At 51.4% G+C, this 6,346-nt stretch overlaps 1 long non-coding RNA gene across 1 annotated transcript; it reads left to right on the top strand.

The window, feature by feature from the left end:
* The first annotated feature begins 439 nt into the window (after positions 1–439).
* Positions 440–5,357, top strand: LOC129146802 (uncharacterized). The gene is made up of 3 exons (XR_008554061.1): positions 440–650; positions 2,742–2,782; positions 5,336–5,357. It is a non-coding gene; the product is annotated as an uncharacterized LOC129146802 (long non-coding RNA).
* The last annotated feature ends 989 nt before the right edge of the window (positions 5,358–6,346 follow it).

A 6,346-nucleotide genomic window follows, 5' to 3' on the forward strand; every position in this document is an offset into this window, starting at 1 on the left:
GTGGTTACCAGGGTGCCGTGAACAAAGCAGACGCATGCCAGGTGGGGGGACCCCAGAGGGGGCTCACAACCAGGAGTGGGGGAACACGCCAGAGTGAGGAGGGGCTGGATGTTAAGGTTTGGCAAGAAAGTAATTAAGAACAGACACTTGATTTGTTCTATTACTTAAAAAAAATCCTTTGAGCCCCTCCATGTCAGAGTTGACTTGAGGTGAGTGCTGACCGCGTGCCAGGCTCTCTCCTATGTATGAGTTAATTTGGTTCTCCTCAAACTCTGACTTGTGAGCAGGGCCTGAGCTGTGAAGTGAGGCTGTGCTGCCTCAGGAGCTGCACCTGCAGGTACCTCACTGTCTGCTTCTGTACGGCAGGTCAGCGTGCAGGTGGTGGGAGTGCCTGAGGCTGCCTCCGCTCCCCTCCCCCGGGGCTGCTTTGGGTGGTGGTGCCAGCAGACCCCAGCACTGTGTGAAGACTCTCCAAAAATCTCCCCACTGGAAACAGACACAGATGAGGACGCAGGGATGCACACCCAGCGGGCACCGGACACATGTCTGTGGAGGAGATGCACAGTGGCTCACAGATGCCTCAGAGCCGCTGCGCTTGTGAGGCCTCCAGTCGTGCGGTGCTGTCAGAAATCCAGTGTCTGAGACGCCAGGTCAGTCATGGAAAGTCACCGGTGTAGACCCCCAAGTTTTGATCATAAATCCGTTTCCATCATTACAGATGCGCAAGGTTCAGGAAGGGGAGGGAGGCAGCACTGGCCCTGCTGGAGGATGGCTTGTATTTTGCATGTGGAGATGCCTCTGACAGGTTTTCCTGATAGTTCTTAAAGGCAAAGTCTCAGAGCCCGGCCAGCGCTGGTCCGAGCAGCGGCGTGCGGGTCCTCAGGCGGCGGGCCCCGAGCCGCGCCCTCGGCCATCAGCCTGGCCAGCCGGTGAGCACGCGCACCCGAGGGCAGCGCAGGCCATGAGGAAGGAGGCTCGCCTGTGCTGCCGTGGCCAGCGGGGTTTCTTCATGCCAACGCGGAATTCAGCTTACAGGTGTGAGTGATTCTCTTTGTTTCCACAGCATCGGGCGCAATCAATCCATTCGGCTCCAGTCCGGCTCCGAGAGGCCTGGCTTGTGGTTAAGTGGAGAAATCTGGGGGGAAAAAACACATGCAAAATTGTTCTATGTATGAGAAGGAACATTTCGCGTCAGGGGTCATAGATGCGTATGCTTTTAGCCCTTAAAATAAATTCAGAAGTCTCGGACCAGCTTAACTATTTAAATAGTCTTTATTTTTGATTTACTCATCTCCCTCCCGGTAATGCAGGGAGGGGCATCTTGGAGGGTCTATACTGGTTCATTAGCAATAAAAATTGAGCTCTAAGTGGTTCAGGCCTTTTGCTGTTTCTCCTTAATGCGAACAAGGCCCCGTCTCTTGCACTCTTGGGCCCTGGGGCAGGTTCCCTGGATCTGAGAAATGAGGAAAGTGGCCTCAGGCCTGAGAAGTGAGGGGTGAAACCACCAGGCCGGCGTCTCCACTAGGATTTTTTTCTCAGCACACGGAGGCCGACAGGCCAGCAGGAGGCGTGGACGCGGGAGAGGCAGGGCTCCTGAAATCCTGGCTTTGCTTAAGCACGACGTGGGACGGTGTAGTGTGCAGCAAATTGTATTCGGATTCTATGGGCGGAGGGAGGCGGCTTGGAGAGGCAACCCCAGGGGGAGGGTCACAGGAACCCGGCCAGGGTGCTGTGGAGAAGGCTGTGCTGCGTGTCGCCGGGGCTGGCGCTCCAGAGAGGAGCAGACCCCGCTCTCCTGACACTCAGCTGGCCGCAGAAGGCGAGCTTGGCTGCCCACGCTGGGGCCCTGGCTGGACTGAGGGAGGGCGATTGTCTGCGTCCTTGGTCTCTGCCTCGGCACAGCGTGGACGTGAGCGGTGGGCGCCGGGGCCCACGTGGCTGTCTCCTGGCTCCCTGAGGAGCAAGCCCTCTGCTTACTCTGGGTCTTTACTGATTAGGAAGGGCGAGGGAAAGGCGTGTTCACTGCCGAGCGCTACAACGGCCAAGAAATACCCTGATATTCCAGTCAAGGTCAAGAACTTCAGATCCTCTCATCTCTGTTCACAAACCTCACCCTCTACTCTGGTACATTGAGAAAAATAGATTCGAAAATAGGTAACTGGTATTTCTCTATCTTATATCTTCATTTGTCCAAATCACATCCAGCTCCCCAGCATTATGTTGATGGGAATCAGAATTTTCCAGTGTATTAAAAGTGCATGGTTTTCTAACTTTGTTTTTTTGCAAAAATGTTTCACACAGCTGTAAATATAAAGCCTTCCATATAGTAGGGGATCAGCGCAATTATGATGAATTAATTAGTGGTCAAATGAAGGAATAAACACTGGAGAACCCTTGACATTTTTCAATATATAATTAAAATAGGAACGAGAATGTTACAGGGCAAGTCATTCCCCAAACTGTGTGTGGACAAGTCATTCCCCAAACTGTGTTCATGGTAGTTACTGAGATATTCTTGCAGCATCGCTTTCTCAGCTTGATAGGAACGGCTGGGACTGGACATTCCGGTTCCTACGAGAAGACACTGAGGACCTCCTCCGTACCTGGGGTCCAACTGAGAGTGGACAGTCCACTCTGATGCCTTCACCTGTCAGAGTAACAGGGGACTCATGTGCTGACTCCATAGTGGGGTGAACTGCAGACCCCGCCTCTCTCATCTCAACCCTTCTCTTCTCTTACAGATCTCCAGAGGTGCCAGCTTCGTAAGCCCCCTCTTCATGCGGTGAGTGGCCATCAGTCAGTGTGATAATATGTGGTGGGAACTCAAAGCATCCATTTCTAGAAATGTTATTGACTTTGATTTATAGAGAACAACATATCCCTCTTGAAGGTATTTCTTTGTTTTGGTATTACTTCCCCGTTTAGGCTTCACTATACCTATGTATCTGTTTACCGGTTTCTCTATTTGCTGTGTATCAATGTGTTAATTCCTCTAATTTCTGAAAAACAATGCTTTGTAAAATACATCACAACCTTATTAGATAGCGGAACTCTCGAAATAAGGACAGCGCGGTCTTCGTTAGACCATCAGGCATCTCACAATCAATTAAGTGGAACTTCCGTCTTTGCTGAATTTCTGAGCCAAAATATTAGCTATTTTCTGTCATAATGGACTAAAGGCCTCTTTTTGTTTTGAGCTTCTACGTGTAAAATTAAGATCTTAGTTTTAGTGAAAGTAGCAGAGCTTTTACAGTTCTCTTACTCGTGAATGGCGTTCATTTATATCAGCCTTACTGTGCAGTGATCATCAGTGGAGAGGGCTTGAGGGTGGGCTCTGTGGAAGAGAGCTGGTGTGACTCACGCAGACCAGTAGAGAGAAGACCACACATTTCCTGCCACAAATATGGCATTTCGGTGAATATATAGTCAACCTGCAGATCCCTAATTGCTTTCGTATTAATTACAATTTTTTTAAATGCTTTGAAATATAGCTGTTTTTCCAAATAATTATTTTCTGCAAACTACAAAATATGTGGTATTTCCCTTGTGATATTCTCACACTTTCCTGTCATGATGAGTAACATGAGAACTTTGCTCGACAATGTTTGATTTCTCCATTTCCTTGCTTGTGCTGTTTGGGGTTGCCACAGCTGGTCTCCTGGGCTTTCACAAGTTGGGGTGAGGCTGAGGACACACTTGAGGGTCCACATGTGTGGTGACCCCGTGTTTGTCCCACGGGCCGATTCACACAAGCTCCTGAGAGAGGTTTTCGTCATCAACACCGCAGGCACTTGGCAGTCAATCTAACGGGTCCAACTTTTTAGATCTTAGAGTCACACGACCAAGACCATTGATGTCGGTGGCTTATTTTGACATTACCAAAGGCAAGATTCAGAGGCATTTTGAAAGAAAAGGGTGAATTTTAGTATCTGAATAATTCCAAACTCAAAATCACCTCGTTTAAACTCACACCTCACCTTTCCTCAAGCAGGACGCTTATTGTCCCCCCATGTGGTAGCCCCAGGCCTGCTCCCACATGCTGGTGTGAAGGGGTAAGGGATCACCATGCTTATCCTCATCAAACTGAGGTATCCTGAGCAGAAATAGCTGCTGATCACAGCATCAAAACTTTCCAAAAGTTGCAAAACCAGAGGTGTGCTCAGTGGGTGACATTCGGTGTATAACACAGCGAGCCTGGCCTGGGCTGGGAGTTAAGGTGCCGTAAGGGCTTCATGGTTAAGCTAAGACCTTTGTGCTGGGGAGAGGACCTCACTCACCCAGCGGCTCTACAGCAGAGGCGAGGGGTCCCTGGCGGATGCTATGGACAGACGTGGGAGCGCTTGGGCAGAGGAAGGATGGGCAGGACCGCACAGACCAGGGCGGGGCCTTGTGGACATGGCACCAATCTATCCTGGGATACAAGCTGGATACTGCCGGGTAACATGGGGAAGAAGCCGTGGGGTTTGCTACTGATGCATTGGTGGGGGATGGACTGAAGTGCGAGAGGCCTTGCCAGGTAGAATGTGGGACACCTTAAGCTACCCAGGAGGAGATAGATGGGCTCTGAGTCTGGACTCAGAGGTGAGGATGTAGGTGCTGGTGCTCATCGGAACCCATCTCGGACCCCAGGGCACAGCACGCAGCCAGCACGCGGGATGCAGCGCACGAGTTCACAGGTGGTTAGTTGCTCTGCGAGTCTTTTGCCTCTAGATGGTAGCTCAAGCCGTAGCCACGAGGAGCTGGCAGGAGAGAGATGAGTGGGCTCGGCCCCAGCCTGGAGCATGTGGTTATGTGATAACTGAAGAGGAGGGTCGGTTTCCAGTGGGATGGGGGTCAGGCGGGAGAGGGAGGTGTGATGGGGGATGCTGCTAACATGCGTGTAGAATGAGAGCCGGGCCTGCCGCAGAGTCTTCTAGATGGAAGATGCGTGAACCCACAGGAGACCACAGCCCAGAAAGCTGCGTGGCGGTGACGAGAGAGGGGCGGTGTGGGCGTGGAGGAGACGGGGAGATGGGGCTGTGATGGGGGGAGATGCAGAGACACGCCCTGAGAGGCCACAGAGCTTGGGGGGGCCGGAGCTGCCGGGCCGGCAGACACGCAGGGAAGCGGCGCGCTGGGAGGTGCTCCTGCTGCAGCTGGCGCCAGCCCCAGGGACGCTGAGACTGGCAAGCGGAAGGCACGCTGGTGATCTTTATTCACTAGCTCACTTTTTTAACTGTGAGAGCGAAGCGAGCGTGCGCGACCCCCGAGAGTGAGCTCCTCTTCGCCGCCTTCGCCAGAGTCCACGCTGCCCGTGGGGTCAGCGCTTGGCACCGCTCTCCTGTTTTCCTCCCAGCTGCCTGTTGCCTAAATGCCCTGAGACGCGTGTTATCTCTTTCTACGCGACTTCAGCATGGAGACATAAAATTCTGCAGCTTCAACTCTGAAGAATGTGCTTGTATTCGCCAACACAGAAGCAGGCGCAGGCAGGCTCGGCCCTCGGACCCCCAGGGGCTTCTCCCAACTTCTCTGTAATTGCTTTTGGCTATCAAGGGACCTATAAAACCCAGTGAAATCATTGCTTATTTGGGGCATTGTCTGGTTGCATTGACATTCTCCATGGCATTGAAAAATTCTCACTGCAGAGAGAAGTAGCTTGGCTGACGGAACAGCCAGCCACGGGCTTCCCAGACGCGCACAGAGCCAGGGCAGGCCCGGGCCCGCCTGGCCGGTGTGGAGAGCAGCCCATGCTGCCGTCCCAGCCCCACCTCTGCCCGCCGCCGCCCACCAGCTGGGTCCCAACTCCATTAGCAACTGTGCGGGATGCTCCCGCAGCAGGGCAGATACGGGTGTGTGGGTTTCCATGATGACAAGGAAGAGGCTCATGTGGGTGTGGGCTGTGAGTTGAAAACCCCATTCGACTGTGAGCGTGAGAAGGGCCCGCTATCCGCTTCCATGTTGGGAATGCAAGCCAGATTTGCAGAGAGATTTTTAATGCAGATGCTTCGTTGAAAAATGTAGATTAAGTAAGAATGAACTAAATGGAAATCAATTTTCTGAGAACTGAGATAAAAAAAAAAAAAAACTTCCTTATTAGAGGAGTGAACAAAAACTGAAATGGATTTTGACCTTATATTTCTCATTAACTCTTTTTTACCACTTATTTTGAAATTATCTTAGATTTATAGAAAATCATCAAAACTAATGTTTTTCATCTAGTTTTTATTAGTGTTAAAAATTGACAAACAGACATCAGTGATCAAAAATCAAGCGATTATTGGTGCGGATTATTTCCGTTTCGCCAGATCTCCCCCATGGCCTTTCTGCTCCAGGACCTAGTGTTGGATCCACAAGAGAGTCATTGTGA

Source organism: Talpa occidentalis, unplaced genomic scaffold (assembly GCF_014898055.3).
Source record: "Talpa occidentalis isolate TD23 unplaced genomic scaffold, MPIMG_talOcc4v2.1 talOcc4.4, whole genome shotgun sequence".
Lineage (NCBI taxonomy): Eukaryota > Metazoa > Chordata > Mammalia > Eulipotyphla > Talpidae > Talpa > Talpa occidentalis.